General features: G+C 39.6%; 1 pseudogene; it reads left to right on the top strand.

Annotated features, from left to right (window-relative positions):
• The first annotated feature begins 1,672 nt into the window (after window positions 1-1,672).
• Window positions 1,673-2,170, top strand: LOC128776442 (cytochrome c 2-like; annotated as a pseudogene).
• Window positions 2,171-19,518: the final 17,348 nt, after the last annotated feature.

Raw genomic sequence — 19,518 nt, 5'->3', positions numbered from 1 at the left:
CTGGACAAACACTCTGGCCGAGATGTTGGCAAACAGTGTCCCTCAGCCCCGGCCCGCCCGCGCCGCCCCACCCGCGACCCACATGCCGGAGTGACTGACTGGGCGCTCACGGCCCCACCCTAGCACCTGGAGACGCTCCAGGGCCAGACGTCGGCGAGGCCGTGTGGCCTGCTGCATCCCGGGCCCCTCTCTCCTGACCGCACACTGCCCCGAGCTGCCGGGGGTCGGGGGCGGCAAGGCCACCGCCCTCCACCTGAGGTCTGTGAAGGCCTGTCGCGCCATCTCAGGACCGGTAGAACTTATTAATATCAGCCGGCCAGGCCCTTTCTCCACTCCAGAGCTCAAGGTTTCCTTCAAGGTGGAGCCTGCGGAGGCGGGCAGACACTTCTCAGTTACACTGAGTCCTGGCAGGCCAAGTCCAATCACCTCTCGGGTTTTGCTCAAGAGTCTCTGGAGCTTACTTTTTTTTTTTTTTTTTTTTTTTCTTTTGTTGATACTAAGTAATTTATCAGAGTTCAGGACTTTGTCAATTCAGGTGTGGCTTTGTGGGACAGGATGGAGGAGGCAAAAGGCTAGAAAGATGGAGACTGAAGTTAAAAAAATGAAAGACGGAGTTAAAAAATAAAAGAAATCTGTAGAATAGGAAAGAAGGTAAAGGAAACTTGTGAATTGCAGCAAGAACAGGTTGGGGTGGTGCATGAAGGGAGGAGCCCAGTACAGGAAAGCTGGGCAGAAGCAGAGTACAAACGTTGGAGGGCGTTTATCATTGTGGGAGAACATTCAGAATGTGGGCAGAAGAACAGCCTGCTTTGGGGAACTCCAGATGGCACATGTTGGGGAGAAATGTGATAAACTGAGCATTCAGTAGTCCTCTCCATAGCCTACCTGATAAATTCAGAGGTCTGATTGCTTCCTTCAAAACTGAACCTTTCTTATTTGTAACCTCTCCAGCCTACAAGTTAGAAAGAGCCTTGGGGCAGAGGTAGTCCTTGAGACCTAACTATTTAGGAACCATTCTAGGGATCTGAACAGGGGAGAATTTCCGGTTTAGGTTTGGTTCCCACTGCTTATTAAATGAATGGCCTGTGGGTGCATTTCGCTGGATTGTCATTTGCCCCTGGGTAGCTGCTGTGTCCAGTTGAAAATGAATCCTAACACTTCATGGACTGAGCAGTTGAAGAACTATAAAGGGTGGTTCATCAGCCAGCAAAATTTCCATAGAACACTGGTAGCAGCCAATTACCTTCCCCCACACGCAAATTCTTTTCATGTCCTGACAAGTCTTTGTAACAGTGCTCCCACTTCATTATTAACCTCTCTGTACTTCAGTTTTCCCCTCTGGATGATAACAATGCCTACTACCTCATGAAGTTGTTGAGAGGGCTAAATGAGATAATACATGTAAAGTGCTTAGAATAGTTCCTGGGTGTGATGAGTGTTCAAATACATTAACTTACATTATTTCACATCACATACTATAATTTCAAGTTACAACTTCACACAGACTGTGGATTTTGTCTTCTGCAGTACCTGGACTCCAAGTTAGCCTCAGTGATCCATCCCCACCTTCTAGTGTGTCACTTCTAAGATTAGGTCATAAAAGACCTTGTAAGTGCTTGTCAGGCTGGGCTTCCAATGCAGGTCTTTGAGGCACTACTGTGGGACCACCAGCTTCAAAATTGTAGTGCATGTTCTGGCCCAGCAGCGGCCTGGGTGACTGCTAAGTGTTCTTCAGGGAGACAGCAGTGGGCAGAGTTGCTGACCCTGTGAACAAAATGAGAGATGCTGAAGCAGGCAAGAAGGTCTTTATTCAAAAATGTGCTGGGTTCTACTCCTGAAACCAAGACTACACTGTATGTTTACCAACTTGAATTTAGATTTAAAAAAAAAAAAAAAAATGTGCTCGGTGCTAGATGGTGGAAAAAAGTGGGAAACACAAAACAGGTCCAAATCTCTAAGGTCTTTTTGAATGAAAAATAGGATAAGCACCAGGATTTTCTTATTCCGATGCTAATAAAAACAAAGGCGTTATCTGGGGGAGAAGGAACTGATGGAATATTTGAAGAAACCAAAGAAATATATAGCTGGAACTAAAATGGTCTTTGCTGGTCTTAAAATGAATGAGAGAGAAGATCTTATTTGATATTTGAAATGGGCAACATCTTCATGAAATGCTCTTGCAACTTAAAAAATATTAGTTATAAGCCAAAATTTTCCAGTTTCAAATACTGCATGTTTAAGGAAGTCATATTTGATCTTTCTTGATCAGCCTATAGTAGGTTTAACATTTAAAAATAAAAGTTGAAATAAAAAAATAAAAATAAAATAATTAAAAAATAAAGACCTTGTAGCTTGTCTTGGTTTGTGTGTGTCTCTCTGTCTGATCATTCACTCTGAAGGAAGCCAACTACATCATAAGCAAACCTGTGGAGAGGCCCACATTGAGAGGAACTGCGGACTCCTGCAACAGCCACACAATGAATGCGGAAGTGGATCCTTCAGACCTAGCGAAGCCTTCCAATGACTACAGCATTGGCCTGTAGCTTCAGTGCAAATTCATGAAACCACCTAATTAAGCCACTCTCTAGTTCCTGACTTACAACATTGAGGTAGTAAATTTGTGTTGTATTAAGCTACTAAGTTTGAGGAAATTTGTTACATGGCAATGGATAACTAATATACTTCCTCATTGGTCTTGTTTCTAAGCCAGTTTTAGCTAGGTTTTGTATACAGAAACTTTCATGTACTGGATAACTTATTTAAATACAGATCCAGGACCTCGCCCCAGAGCTAGGGAATATAATGTCTGTGAGGCACAGGCATCTGCATTTTGAGTAAGCACTCTAAGTGATTGGATTAAAGATGGGGTTACAGATCATGCTATCAGAAACCCTGCTTCAGGCTCTCCAGGTCAGACATTTCTGAATGCAATCGTCAATTTATCTCTTTAAAACATTAACTCTAATTCTTCATTTTTGGTTGCTAAAAATTCTTTGATGCCTACTCCTCCTTCTTGTCTAAAAATAAGCCTAAACCTCTTGTCAACTTTCAAGGACCAGGACAATCTAGAAGTAATCTTCCTCAGCTTTATTATCTTCCTAATACAAACCCTGCTTCCAGATAATCTGACATTTTCCAGGCTCTTAAACCTACACAGGCTCTGCAGCTTCACAGTATGGCCTTCGTTGAAAATGTGTTGCCTTATAACTTGACTTCTAAAAATCCTACCTCTTCTTCAGGCATCAATTCTTAGGAATCCTTTCCTGTCGAGCCTCCCCTGTGTCAGAAGCAATCCCTACTTCTGTGTTTACAGCATTTGCATTACAAGTTAGCATTCAACACATTACAAGAACCAGTTAATGAACACTCACTAAGTGCCGGGCCCTGTGGTGACCCTCGGGTATGGCAGAGAGCAGACAGCCAGGGCTCCTGCTGCCATCCTTGATGCAGCAGTGCCTTGTACAGTAGCTGTGTGTATGTTTTATGTCTCTTTGAGATCATAAATGTCTTGATAGCAAGGACTAATTCTATGCTAGTTTCAGTCTTCATCAACACTCAGGCACACAATAGGTATTCAGTGCATGCTACTTGAGTGGATGTTGATACTCCAAATGAATGTGGACTGTACACAAATACTATAGTCATTCACACTATGTGGAGCCTGGTATCTCTTTTTTTCTCTCCTTGTTTCCCTTCCATCCATCTTGTCATGTGCCTCTTTCCTGTATTTGTAAATATCTTCCTTTTCCTCTTATTTCTGTAGTTCTTTTTCCATCCTCCTCACTTGGTCTCCCTTATCCTCTACCACCTTTTTTGTTTCCCCTCTCCTGTCTCCCAGTATTTTCTCTTTCAATTAGCATAATCTGAAACAGAAAATATATTTTCCCCCTTAATTTCAAAAGCAGACAATTAAAATGTTTCAGATTGCTCTCAAAAACATCAAGTGGCTCTGTTACTTACTCATGAGGCCTTCAATTACTTTTAGCCTCCTTTTGGGCCAGTGCTCTCAATAGAAAGCATTTCCACATTCCATGATCCAGGATGCAACACTCCTGACAGAATGGGAGGTCTGAACAACCAGGCCTTAGCAAGGGACAGGTGTGGAGCATCTACTGCTGGCTGGCCACTGGCAAGTCGGAGACGTGTACCACATGCACCACCAGCACGGGTGTTCAGGAGGGCCCCAATGCCCATCTAGGGGCAGTATTCTAAGAGAAAAGCTAAATATCTATTTACGAAATGCTAATTTTTTAATGTGTCATTTGTAGTAATGGATACCATGAAACAAATAGCCTACATTTTAGTGGACATTAAATGGCATTCCGTTTAGAATGTTGTTTAAGAGGCCTGCTACCCAGAGCTGTCATGTTCAGCCACGTGCATGGTGCTATACAACTGGAGAGACACCAAGCAGACACTACAAAGCATAAGACACCCCTTGGGGACTTTTCATTTTTCCTAAATAAAAGTCAATGTGTGTTTAAGTTCTACAGAAACAAAAGTTCCTTTCAAATATTTTCTTCGTAAAAAAAAAATAGGATAAGTACCAATAATATTTTTCCTGCCATATTTTATCATCAACATCAGAAACCTGAAGCACATTTTTAATTTTTAAAGAAGTTATATATTTGTCATATTTATCCCATAGTGAATGTGAAGTAGATGTAAATGAAAAAGACTAAAACATTTCAACTTTACTCAAAATTGAGCAAATCTCAAAATAAATCTCTTCTAAGTCATCATTCACCAAAAAAACCCAACAACAACCAAAAAAAAAAAAAAAAAGAGATTGAAGGTATACTATGATTTCAATTGTTGGCCAGCAGTTAGGTTTGGTTTTGAACTTTTTTCATTTCTTTATGACTCTATGTGAGCTTTTATTCTTTCATCTTTCTTTGAAATTATCAAGAAGATTATTGGTCTTCACATTCATCTTTGAAATACTCTAATTTTAGTGTTTTCCCCTGAATTCTCTTTGTGAACTTGTTTCCTCAAAACCCATGCTCTGGGTTGCTGATAAGACATTTCTTCATTTCTTGTATTTCTGTGATGCAGTGGTAAGCAGCCGGTGGCCCAGAGGAATCACTGACCTGGCTTGTGAATGGAATTGGACTAATTCTACCCCAAGTAATATGGGACATCTTGTGAATAGCCTGTATTAACCAGTGCTTTTGTACAGGTCAAAGCTCTGATAAAGGGGCAGAAAGCTTTCCCTAGTATTGTGGCACTCCCTGGACCTTCCTAGGCAGTTCTGAGTAGGTCTCCTAATGCTAACAAAACCAAAGTCTCATCTCTTCCTTGGACCAAATTCAGAATCAGGTTTTGATTTCCTAACTTCTCTCTTCTTGCATTCTTTGCAAAAAGTACACAAATTCATTTCAATTTTATAAGGGTTCACTGCCAGTGAGCACAGAAATAGTCTCAAGCACATATTAAAATAACCTACGGGGATTTAATATTTGTCCCTTTGTCCTCTCTGCCAAGGGGTTCTTATTTGATTGAAATGGAATCAAATTGCTTTTTAAAGCAACCCAGGCGACCTTAATGTGTGGCCAAAGTTGAGAACCACTAAAATATATGGAAACAAAACTCATTGGTTATGGATTTTGAAGGAGTGGTAATGGCAACCCCTAGACTTTTACTAAAACAAACATGAAGCTAGATATTAATCTGTTAGGTTCTGGTCTTAAAGTCCCACGACGTTGTCTGGAAATGGATGTTCCACCAAACCCAGCCTGCTACTTAAATGCGATACAAGAGGTGACTGTGTGGCTTGTTGTGGCAGCCTCAATATGTCTAACTTTCACTCCTTTCCTTCCTTTCACTGCTTTCTGGTTATGAAACCCGGGTGTTCCCTCTAGGCAATCTTGCTGAGGAAAGCACTTCTCCCTGTAGATCGAAGATTGCTCCCTCACACCAAGGGTTCCACATGTCCTCAGTCATGTCCTGGTCTTTCCTGGAAGTAGCTGGAGTTCTGCCCCCTAGCAAGTCTTGCACTCTCCACCAAACCATTTCCCTCTATTATACTGTTTGCCTGAAGACTTTTGTGTAACTGGAAATTGGAGTTCATTCTGTCCTTGTGTAAGGTAACACACTTTGCCTCTTCCTCTAAGGATATGTTTAAATAAGAGCCAGCTTATGGCCTCAGTGGTAAGTGCCATTGTTTAGTTTGAGACAGAAAGTTGGTTTTTATTGGCATGTTAGTATTTTAATGACAAGGAAGTTTGTACAGCATCCAGTAGAGTGGAAGGTTATGGCCAGTAAATGACAGATCATCTATACAAATAGGGAAATATGAAAGACAGAGGACTTTCCCTTATGGAATTTGTATCCACATAGAATGTATATAACCACACTTGCCAACCCTCATTGGGATTAAATTGTACATCTTTACACGTTCTCATTAAAAGACAATAAATCGTATAATGTTTAGGACTAGAAGGAATCCAGCCATTATTTGGACCCCATTCTGCAGCAAAAAAAAAAAAAAAAAAGAAGAAGAAAGAAAAAAGAAAAAAGAGGGGCGCCTGGGTGGCTCATTCGGTTGAGCGTCCGACTTCGGCTTAGGTCATGATCTGAGTCTGTGAGTTTGAGCCCCGTGTCGGACTCTGTGCTGATAGCTCGGAAGCCTGGAGCCTGGTTCGGATTCTGTGTCTCCTCTCTCTGCCCATCCCCCGCTTGTGCTCTGTCTCTCTCTGTCTCTCAAAAATAAATAAATAAATGTAAAATTAAAAAAAAAAAAATGAGGCAAAAACAAGGTTAACAATTGAAGGGCTAGTCATTGGCATATCTAGAAATTAAAAAATTTTTTCCGACACATAATCTTTACAAAGTTATTATACTATGTTAAATTAACTAGCTCATTTACCTAACTGAATTCAGGAAAGAGTGAAGGGAACCACTGCCTGTGTTTCTCTCCTAACATAAAGCATCTTTGTGCCTTGATGAAGAGGCAGATGGGAACTGCCTTCGAGGCTGCACTACTTCAGGGCCAGCTGTTTGTGTACAGGATTCACTCCAGTCTCTGCTCACAGCACTGAGCTCACATTACAAGACCTGCAGGTACATTAAACTTTCAACCCCCCTCTGGAGAAAACAAAGCTGAGACTAGGATCCTCTTAAGTATAATAAGTAGGTATTGGTGAAACAACAAATCAATTCTGAATGTTAGGTTCTGATTAAAGGAAGAAGCATAAGGAAAAAAAACCGGAAAAATGAGAAGGAATAAGGAATAGAGGAATCAACAGCAAAAGAATAAAGCAAGTGAAGGTGAATTTAAAAAAATGAATACATAACTTAGTTGATTTCTTAAGTAAGATTTCCTTTGGTGCTTTCCTGCGGAGCCTCAAATCCACTCTCCTTCCTTGTAGAGGAGTGGTTCAAGCAACAGAGGAAGGAAGAATGTGTATGGCATTCAGACATGATTTTGAGAGTCTTTAGTGGAGGAAATATACATTTTGAAGTGATCATCACAGTAAGTCTAGTTGCTATACATCCTTATATGAAGCTACACAATTATTTTTCTTGTGATAAAAACTTCCAAGATTACTCTTAGCAACTTTCAAATATGTGCTACAATACTATTGACTAGTTGTCACACTGTATATTCCATCTCCATGACTTTATTTTATAATTGGAAGTTTGTACTCCTTGACCCTTGTACTCCTTCACCCATTTTACTCACCCCCAACCCCCCTCCCCTCTGGCAAGCACCAATCTGTTCTCTGTATCTATGAGTTTTGTTTTAATAAGTTCCATATATAAGTGAAATCATATGGAATTTATCTATCTCTGTCTGACTTATTTTGCTTAGCATAATACCTTCAAGGTCCATTAATGCTGCAAATGGCAAGATTTCATTCCTTTTTGTGGCCGAGTAGTATTCCACTGTGGATGGATGGATGGATAGATGGATGGATAGAGATAGATAGATGATAGATAGATAGATAGATAGATAGATAGATAGACTAGCCACAATTTCTTTATCCATTCATCTATCAATGGACACATAAGATACTTTCCATACCATAGCTATTGTAAATAATGCTGCAATGAACATGGGAGTGCAGATATCTTTTTGCGTGTTTTCATTTCCTTTGAATAAATATCCAGAAGTGGAATTGCTGGATCATATGGTAGTTCTATTTCTACTTTTTTGGAGGAAGCTCTATATTGTTTTCTATTGTGATTGCACCAATTCACATTCCCACTGATGGTATATGAGGGTTCCCCTTTCTCCATGTCCTCAATACTCATTATTTCTTGTCTTTTTGATAATAGCCATTCTGACATGTGTGAGGTAATTGTGGTTTTGACTTGCATTTCTCTGATGATTAGTGATGCTGAACATCTCTTCATGTGCCTGTTGGCCATTTGTATGCCTTCTTTGGGAGAATGTCTATTCAGATCCTCTGCCCATTTTTTAGTTGAATTGTTTTTCTTGTCATTGTTATTGAATTGTAGGAGTTCTTTGTATTTTTTGGATATTAATCCTTTATCAGATATATGATTTGCAAATATCTTATTCACTTCAATAAGTTGTTCTTTAATTTTGTTGATGGTTTCTTTCAGTGTGCAGAAGCCTTTTAATCTGATGTAGTCCTATTTGTTTATTTTTGCTTTTGTTGCTATTGAGTTGAAGTCAGATAAAAAAAAATATATTGCCAAGAGTGATGGCAAGGAGCTTACTACCTATTTTCTTCTCAGAGTTTTGTGGTTTCTGGTCTTGCATTCAGGTTTTTAATCTATTTTGAGTTAATTTTCATGTATGGTATAAGACAGTGGCCAAGTTTCATCCTTTTGCATGTGGCTGTCCAGTTTTCCCAACACCATTTATTGAAGAGACTCTCCTTTCCCCATTGTATATTCTTGCCTCCTTTGTCATAAATTAATTGGCCATATACATATGGGTTTATTTCTGAACTCTCTGTTCTATTTCATTGATCTCTGTGTCTATTTTTATTCCAATACCATGTTGTTTTGATGACTATAACTTTGTAATACAGTTTGAAATCCAGGAGTGTAATGCTTCTTGCTTTGTTCTTCTTTCTTAGGATGCCTTGGCTATTCTGAATCTTTTGTGGTTCCATACAAATTTTAGGATTGTTTTTTCTATTTCTGTGAAAAATGACACTGTAATTTTGTTAGAAATTGTACTGAATCTATACTTTATTTTGGGTAATATGTATATTTTAATAATATTGATTTTTTAAACAATATTCATTCTTCCAATTTATGAGCACACAATATCTTTCTATTTATTTGTGCTTCTTCAGTTTCTTCAGTGTCTTATAGTTTTCAGTGTACAGGTCTTTAACTTGCTTGGTAAAGTTTATTTCTAGGTATTTTTTTTTGATGCAGTTGTAAACAGGATTGTTTTCTTAATTTCTCTGATAGTTCATTGTTAGTATATACAAACACAACAGGTTTTTATACAAGCATACCTCACAGATATTTGTGGGTTCATTTCCAAACCACCACAATAAAGTAAATATCACAATAATTCAATCCAAATGATTTTTTTTGGTTTTCCAGTGCATATATAAAGTTTTATTTATGCTGTACTATAGTCTATTAAGCTTACAATAAATTTATGTCTAAAAAAAAATGTACACACCTTAACTAAAAACACTTTATTGCTAAAATATACTATCATTTGAACTTTCAGTGAGTTGAAATCTTTTTGATGATAAAGGGTCTTGCCTTCATCATGTTGATGGCTGCTAGATGATCATGGTGGTGGTTGCTGGAGGTTGGGGTGGCTGTGACAGTTTAAAGTAAGACAACAATGAATTTGCCACCTTGACTGATTCTTCCTTTCACCTGAACATTTAGAGGCCATTATAGAATTATTAATTGGCCTAATTTCAGTATTGTTGTGTCTCTGGGAATAGTGATGCCCAAGGAGAGAGAGGCAGAACAACAGACAATTGATGAAGAAGTCAACACACACACAATGTTTATTGACTAAATTTGCTGTTTTTTATGGGTGTGGGTCATGGTGCCCCCAAACAATTACAATAGTAACATCAAATATCACTGACCACAGATCACCATAATAAATATGATAAAAAAAATTGGTAAGAATTACCAAACTGTGACAGAGACAGGAAGTGAGCAAATATTGTTTTAAAAATGATGCTGATAGACTTGCTTAATGTAGGCTTGCTACAAAACTTAAATTTGTAAAAAACACAGTATCTGTGATGTGCAACAAAACAAAGTATGCCTGTATATTGATTTTATATCCTGAAAATTTACTGAATTTGTTTACTAGTTCTAGCAGTTTTTTGGTGGAATCTTTAGAGTTTTCTCTATATATAGATTTTTATAAGATCATATACACAAATAGGCAGAATTTTATTTCTTCCTTCCCAATCTGGATACCTTTTCTTTCTTTCTTTCTTTCTTTCTTTCTTTCTTTCTTTCTTTCTTTCTTTCTCTTTTTCTTTCTTTTTGCCTAATTGCTCCAGCTAGGACTCCCAATACTATATTGAATAAAAGTGACTAGTTTGGACATTCTTGTCTTATTCTTGATTCTATACAAAAGATTTTAGCTTTTCACTGTTGAGTATGATGTTAACTGAACGCTTCCCATATATGGCCTTTATTATGTTGAGGTATATTCTGTCCACACTCATTTTGTTGAGAGTTGTTATAAGTATATGTTGAATTTTGTCAAATGCTATTTCTGCATTTATTGAGATGATTATATGATTTTTAATCTTCATTTCATGAATGTGGTATATCATGTTGATTGATATATAATGGTCTATTTTAAGTTGATAGCAAGTTAAACCTGAACACATTCTAAAGCTCTGCTCCCCCCCCCCCCCCAGCCGGGGTGTTATCTTGTTCTTTCATCTGGAACATAGTCCTCTGTCTCCTCATTTTGCTGATTCTCTGAGTTTGTTCCTATGTATTAAGTGAAACAGCTAAATCTTTCAGTTTTGAAGGAGTAGCTCTATGTAGGAGATGAACCTTATCTTTAACCTTGCCTTAGCTCTTGATTGTCTCTCAAACTGTCTCTCTGATTGTTTCAGATCTGCTGAGTCTGCCAGCAGCCACAGGAGCATCAGGAAGTAGCAGGGCACCAACCCACGGAGGGGCAAGACACTTGCCCACCAGGTCACACAGGGGGTTGGTGTCAGCAAGATAGAGGGAAAGTATAAAGATGCTGTCTGCCTTTGTTGGCATTGGAAGGTAGAAGAAGAGTGCCCCAAATAACATATGCTACTGCCTTTGTCCCCAGAGACAGTCCCAACAGCTTTTGGCCCTTTAGCAGATGCCTTAATGTTAGCAAATGAATCTCCCTCACATATGATCTAGGTTTTTTTCAATCTGCTACTTTTGTGCTGGGTCCTGGATCAAAGGAGTCTGTGCATGAGCCCTCTAAGAGCAGAATCTCCATTCCTTATAGCCCTATGTTTTCCTTGGATGTAAGATTTTTTGGGTTTTGAAGCCAGATGATTTGGGAGTATATCTCTCAGATTAGGTCCCAAGGGTTGGGGTGATGTATATGAGGCACACACCTTTTGCTTTTCAGAGAGAAGCTCTGTGGGTGGGATATCCCTCCCAACTCTTTCTGTTGTTGGTCATGTGTGAGGAGTGAGGTTTTTAGAAAGACTGTGTCTCTACTTTTCTTACCTATCTGGGTATGGCCTTTTAATCCTTGATTGTGGAAGATCTGTTCAGCTAGTTTTCAGGGTTTATAAAGAGGGAATTGTTGTAAGTGTAGCTACATACTTGTTTTATCTTTGGAAGGAGGTAAGTTTAGGGTTTTCCCAAGCTGCCATCTTAAACTGCCTTTTCTGAAAGCATAAGTGTTATTGCTAGTTTTGCTACATGGTGAGCAGCCCTCCTAAATTGGTTGAATAAAAAGTCTAGTTAAATGCCCAGGAAAAAAGACTCAAATCATCTGTTTTTTTTTTTTTTTTAAACAATATTTCCTAGTTAGACTACAAGGAAGTAACATATGCAACTAGACAGATGACACTTAACAGTTAGAAATGGTAATTTAGTCTTCTGTGTGATAATGGCACCATAACTTTGTACAGATTAATACGTCAGAGCACTTTCAAATTATTATTTCATTCAGTTCTTACAACATGTTTGGTGAGATAGACCTTTGGTCTTAATTGACAAATGAAGACACTCAGTTACAGTCCATTTCAAGGATTTGCCTAATTTACACAGTAAGTACAGTAAACTGTATTGCTACATGGTAAACTGGTAGTGGAGGGAGCAGAGCTGAGATTCAGAACCTTTAACATCCAGTCTAAGGCTCTTTCCCCTATGCCCTACTGTCTCTGGCACTCTGTCATTTCCCCTGCATGTGTAGTAAAAGCTGGAACTTGTCTTCTTATTTTTGTATCCCTGGAGCCTAGCCCAGTGCATGATATAGAGTAGGTACTTAATAACGTTTTTGTTGAATAAATGAATGAATCTAAATTTGGGCTTGCCCAGAAAGAATTAGTACCTCTCTGAATAGTCTTGGTAAGCTTATTTTAGCCTTGTAGCCTAAGAAATTATCAACATGTTTTATGGAATTTTCTTATTCCCTTGAACAGCTCCTGTAACTTGAATGCTCTGAGATGAGATACTATTCTGTATGAAAGGCAGGGATACTCTTAGGGGGATTATATTGTTATCCTGCAACAGATCCATATACCTCTATGTTTATTTTCAAAATAAATACCTATATTCATTTTCAAATATATACCTCTATATATTTTTCAAATTATCATTCATTGCATGCAATGATGCACATCTTTTATCCCTAGGATGTGAATGACACACATATAAGTAACTATTGTTTTTAAATACATGAACTCTGACCCAGAAGGATTATTATTATGATTGGTCTTGCAATTTTAGTAATGTACCATCTCAAATTGTTATTCCATAGTTTTATTGTCCTTGGTTGTCCAACTAGATTATAAATTCCTTTGGATGGACCTTATGCATTTTGTTCATTTTATATCTCCCTCATGCCTAATAAAGAACCAAATACACAAAGATGGATTTCTGAGTACACAAATCAAGGCAAAGAATGTAGTATGCCCTTGAGAGAGCTGTTGTGAGGTTGAAAATGCTTATGAGAAAATATTTGTTTTTTTAATTTTCATCTTGATCCAACTTAACAGATATTGTAGTTAGAATGGAATTCTGTTTTATTAAACTCACAATATTTCCTAAGAGTATATATTTTTTTGTAATGAAACTTTATGTTAGTAGGAAAATATAGACAGAATTGAGAAAGCTAATTCTAGGATATTTGAGTTAAGAAAAGAAGCCATATATGGCTCTCCTTCTCTTCCTTCTCTTCCTGCTTTTCCTTCTTTTCCTCCTCACCTAACATGTTTAAAATATCCAGGTGTATACTTTCCATTGCTAAAGCGAGAGGGAAATGAATGATTGTTTTTTCTTGTTTGTCAAACATGTAGCAAATGCCCATTTTTTGCTGGGGAGGCAGGTAACAAAAAGAAACAGTCCCTGATGGCAATAAGCATAATATCTAAAAAGGAGAAATGCTATGAATAAAAACTATCATAATATTTTTATTTATTTTTAAACATTTATTTATTTTGAGAGAGAGAGAGAATGCAGGGGAGGGGCAGAGAGAGAGAGAAGAGACACATAATCTGAAACAGTCTCCAGGCTCAGCACAGAGCCCGACATAAGGCTGGAACCCATGGACCATGAGGTCATGACCTGATCCCAAGTCAGATGCTTAACTGAATGAGCCACCCAGGTGCTCTCTTAACAATTTTAACAAAGGGGTAGAAAGTATAAATACCACAAAGGCCACAGAGACAAAGCTGCGAGTGCTCAGAAGACAGAGTATATCAATCTGGTAGGATCCACATCTTGTGTATGGCAAAATCTGATGCTCGCTGATGGGTCAGGCTGCCTCCAAATGTATCACTTTGGCATACTGATTTTTTAAAAAAAATTTTAAATGTTTATTTACTTGGTGGGGAGGGGCAGTGAGAGGGAGACACAGATCTGAAGCAGGGTCCAGGGTCTGATCTATCAGCGAAGATCAACGTGGGGCTGGAACTCATGAACCTTGAGATCATAACCTGAGCCAGAGTCGGAGGCTTAACCCACTGAGCCACCCAGGTGCCTCTGGCATATTGATTTTTTTAAATTAAAGTTACTTAAGCAACAGCCACTGAAAAAAGGGCACTTACCCTCCTTTGTACTCCTGAAAGCAGAAAATAAATCTCCCATGTGAAAGGTACTCTTCCTGTACCAGGAGGTAAAGAGAGAATTCAGGGTTGAGAAGGCTGTATGAATAAACCCTGTTACTTCGCTAATTTACTACCCCAAGCTCAAACTTCTCGGTCTTGTCACTTCTTTACAAATTTATTGTTTCTGAAAGATATAAAAGCTCCCTGCTCTGGTCACTTCTTTGAATATTATATTTTTATGAGTATATGAAATTAAATCTGCTTTTCTCCTGTTAATCTATCTTATGTCAGCTTAATTATTAGGCTATCCAAGAAACCTAGAAGTGAAGCAAAATTTTCCTCCTTTACATTATCATAAAATTTATCTTACATTCCCTCCTTTTTTTTTATAGCTTGTTGGTAAGGAAATGGTAAGAATTTGTGGGGCAGTTGGGGTTCTTAGTGAGGCTGAACACATAGTAGGATTTTAGGAACATTTTTTTAATTAGAAATGTTTAGTTCTCTGGTTTGATCTTTCCAGCTCATATGAGTTTTCTTTTACTGTATAACAAATGCCACAAAACTGAGTGCCTTTAAACAATAACACTTTAATATTTCTTAAGGGTCTTTGAGTGGCTGGATGGTTATTCTGCTGGTCTTGCCTGGGCTCACTTATGTGGGTCAGCGGAAACCTGGGACAGGATGGAACAGCTGGACATCTCCCTGTACGTGGCCTTTCACTCTCAAGGAGTCTTCACATGGCAGCAGCAACATTCCAAGAAGACAAGTCCCAGCATGTTGTAGTACATGTGCTGATGTCCTATTGGCTGAGGAAAGCCACAGGGCCAAGTCCAATTAAAATAGGAGGAGCTACACAGTGGTATGGATACTGGGAACTATTAGTGTAACAATCTACCACACAGTCCAATATACAGAACTCTCTAGAAATATGAACAGCATGCTCAAGGAAGCTCACAGTTGTATAGGAATGTATTCTCCTGTGTCCAGGGATGGTTTATTTCTGCAGCTGTCTGATGTGGAGTGACTGGACAACTAATAAATTATAATAAACCACTGTGGTACTTCCTATAAGGACTCTTTTTCCTTCCTCTTTCCCTTCCTTCCCTTCCTTCTCTTCCTTCCTTCCTTCCCTCCTCCCTTCTTCTCTTTCTTCTTCTTCTTCTTCTTCTTCTTCTTCTTCTTCTTCTTCTTCTCCTCCTCCTCTCTCTTTCTCTGTCTCCCTCGCCTTCCTTTTTTCCTTTCTTCTAAGAAGGCAATTCTTGCTCATGCTAAATTAGGGAGCATGAAAGACTAGCTCTCAATCTAATGATCTTTGCACAAACAACCTTCCTCCTCATCTGTCCACTGTGGATATGTGGTCTCCAATTTCATCTACTTTAAACTAGACATTTGAGGATTTCTTGTCTAACATTTTATGTGATTTTAAATGTTTATAATTAATTAATGTGATATTTCCTTTACTTTTCAAAGCCATGAATGACCCTTATTCACTTCACAATTAATTTCTCATTAATTTTGTTTTTACAATGTTTAACATTAACTAGTAGAGCTAGTAAAAAGGAATGGCCCCACACCAGACCTTAGAGCACTGAACCTTACATTCTAAAAACTATATTTCCTCCTGTTTATTATTAACATTGATTTACCTTGTTTTAGCTGTTAATCTGACTATGAGAACATGGTCTGATATATGATCACTTGGGTTGTTTTTCAGAAAAGAGATGATCATTCCACATCAAACAAACCTCCATTTGCAACTATAAGTGAGTTCAAACTACATTTTAAATAGATTTTAGTTTTCATTATGCCTAAAGGTGTAATTTAACAAACAATAGAGTGCCAAATAGCAGCGGGATATTGAGTCCTTCTTTCTGTTGCGCCTTTTGTACGAGTCAGAATATCCCAGTGTATAAGGCCATTATGTGGGGGAAAAGTTAGGCTCTTCTAGAAGTCACATTAACACACTCAGCTTGCACAACCTGATTTAAACCAGGAAGTAACTTGGACATTTGAATAGCAGGTCCTCAAGCAAGTCATATTCTTTGTCTTATAAATAAGGTTGAGATTAAACAAAGAAACAAAACAAAACCTTATTACTTACCTCATGAGTGCAAATGCAAGTTTTGTGAGATCTCTATCACCCATGGATTGCCCTGCACTTCATCATCATCACTATCATTTTTATTCAAATTGTTCTCCTTACTGGTCCTCAATGAGCAGATTTTGTTCAGGTACATGTACATTTGAAGGAAATGAAGAAAATAAGGGGGCATCATAGAAAATGTCATAGTCTTTCTTTTGGTTCAGTGAAGCAATTTTAAGGTGTAAGGATGTAGTGGCGAGTCACACATAGTCAGAACACCGAGGCTTTTCTTTCCAGGAAACAGCTTTATTTGTGCCAGCATGGGATCAGCGTGCCAAGACCAAAAAGGCTGAGTCCTGAACACACAGGGGTGTTGCCTTTTGTACAATTTTTGCTCCTTTGTCTCCCATATATGGTAACATACAGTCTGCATGAGCGGTCTGTGTTACAGAGTCATGAGGAATGTCATACACGTGCATGTAGCCAGGTTGCCTTCCCTTGTCCTGAGGTTTTCACCACATTCCTTAGGGAGGGGCTCTACCACATTCTCCCCTTTGATGCTTGGAACCCCTATTTTGGGTCAAAGAGCATCATCTTGGTTTAGGGGTTTAGATTTCCATAACATCATCACATGCGTGGCTGTTTTCCTTTCGACCATTACCTCAGGTGAGGTTGGAGACAGACCATATAACCAGGGGAGCTAGGCAAGGTAGGATTAAACAAGCTCCCAAAATCAAGAAGGTAATACCTATGAGGGTTTTAAATCCCCTGAGAGTTGAAAACCATCTTCCAAATACCTCCCCGGGGTCCCAACCTTTCCAGGTCTGGACTGGGACATGAGCAACCTTTCTCATTTGATCTGTGATCTCCTCTTGACTTTTCCTTCACCATCTATCTGTAGGCAGCAGTTGCTCTGGTTAAACTTTCCACAAACTCCTCCCTCAGAGCAAGCAGGCAATCTAAGGCCAAGCGATTTTGACAGATAGTATTGTGCATTTTGGTTTGCTGCTTGGCTAGTAAGTTAAGAGCTCTGGAAGTTTCATTGGTTATAATTTCTACATCTGCTTGAAGTCTGATTATGTGGTTTAGCATGTAAGTGGGAGCACGGTAGCCCCAGGACCCATCCTCTGCCCAAGTGGCAGGGCCATAATATTGGATTATATGCTCAGGAGGCCAATCATCATCTTTCTAATTGCCAGTTCATAGGGCACATAGTTTCCTTTGAGTCTCCCTGTCTCCATGAACTTGGACTTCCAAATGTTCCCCTCTGGCAAGTGGGAGCAGGAAGAAAGATGGACAAATAGTTCCCAGCACACATGACTTTGACCAGCCTGAGGGAAGTACTGTATAGGCTGTCCTTCCACATATCCAGTATAGTCCACCCAGGGCCTGCCACTGGATGGCTGCATTGACATTGTCCCAAGCCTCTTAGAGATGAGAGAAGTTAGACAAGGGGTGGGGATCTGGTTCTAGGAGATCTGGGGTCCACCACCATTGGGTTTCCCAGGAAGTTGAGTTATAAAATCTTTGGCCTAGGCCTGTTAACTTCCAAAAGAGATGGCGAACTTTTTTCCCCATCAGGCAAGGCAGTTTTTCCCAATAATTGAGGTTTTGAGGAGCCAAACCCCAGTAGTAGGACCGTGGTATTCTATTCCATTATAAGGTTCACAGGGATCTAATTCTCTACCTCCCATAGTCATTAATCCCCCACGTTGCTTCCCCCTTATAGCAAGAAGAGATCTTGAGAGTCTGGGCTATAGTCTCTACTAGGGCTAGAAACAAGTTCCTTGCTGTGACTGAAATGGGAGGGGGCTACTTCTTATTTCTTCTTTGATGGAGTGGAAGACTTAATGGGACATGGTTGGATAGGCAGTAATGACTCTCTTGAAATGTAGCACAGTCCCTGGGTCTCTGCTTCACCCATGGATCTGGATGCCAATTCAGGCACCTTACTGCCATTTGGAATCTCCTGGGTTAGTGATGGTAAAATTAACAGGGTTACAGGCCTTTGATTGACAACCTGATGTATCAGCCCCCTTCTGAAGGAGTGCTGTTGTGCCTTCTTTTTTCCAAGTAGCCCATGAAACACACCTTCAGCTGGGGCATAAAAACTGAGGCATATAGGCACATAAACCATTTTCCTCACACATGTATTTGTCATTGAGTTGGTATTCCTGCTCCCAATCCAAGATTTTGCATGGTATATTGAGAGTCCTCAGGCCTGCTATGATAAGTGCCCACTTTTTTCATATGACAGATGTCTCTGGGCCAATATCTATAACTGCATATATGTCAAACATCATTTTGGGTTAGTAATTTGTGTCTGGCTGACCAAGGCCCTGCCCTTTTCATAGGATTAGACTTCAAAGAAAGTGTATTGACTCTCCCCTCAGCAGTAGAATAGGTGGTCTTATTGTGTCTGCAGGTCCTCAGGACATTTCCTTGGCATGAGAAGTGGGTATGGTATAGTAAAGTCCAAGTGACTCCCTGGCCTGAACTGGTTTTGACATGGGTCACATGATGAGGAATCTAGGTCTACAGAGGGGTCCGGATTAGAAGCAACCAATACCAATGAAGCATCCTATCCATAAAAGGAAGGTAAGTGCTAACAGAAACTTCTCACCACACTCCCAGCTAGCTGGGGCAGCCTTTGCCAATCCTATGGTCAAAAGTAGAGCAAGAATCACAATAACAGTGAGACACAAGGGGCAACAGTGCATCACAGTAAGGAAATAGATATAAAAAATAAAGACAGTCTATTTGTTCCACCAGACCGTAGATTCCTCAAGCTTCTGCCATGCGTAGGTTAGTCAGCTTCTGGAGTGACTAAAGCAGGGCTGTAGTATCCCAGAGCCTCTGGAGTTGCAGATTGCTTCTTCTGTATGGTCAGCTTGCACGGTGTTGATGGATCAGGAGTGCACTCCCAGTTTCAAGATGCCAGCTTCACTCTGCTGTGGTGAATCCAGGGACCCACCTCAGCTACCTTTACTGCAGTAGGAGTGGACAAAATGACAGTGAATGGGCCTCTTCAGAGGGGTTTTAGGGGTTGGACATTTCCTTCCTTTATCTATATTGCATCTCCTGGTTAAAGGAGTGAGAGTCTGTGGTCAGATTCACAGGTAATCGCTTCCTAACCCAGTGGTGTCAGGTGATTAGGGTAGAGCCAAGGGCCCACATCTGTTGCCTTAGGGTTAGATTGCCTATCTCATATAGATCCCCCCCCACCATGACTTGATAATG

This window comes from Panthera pardus, unplaced genomic scaffold, assembly GCF_024362965.1.
Source record: "Panthera pardus isolate Hobbes unplaced genomic scaffold, ASM2436296v1 HiC_scaffold_13, whole genome shotgun sequence".
NCBI lineage: Eukaryota > Metazoa > Chordata > Mammalia > Carnivora > Felidae > Panthera > Panthera pardus.
Note: the sequence above shows the minus strand (reverse complement) of the source record. Positions and strands in the feature narration are given on the sequence as shown.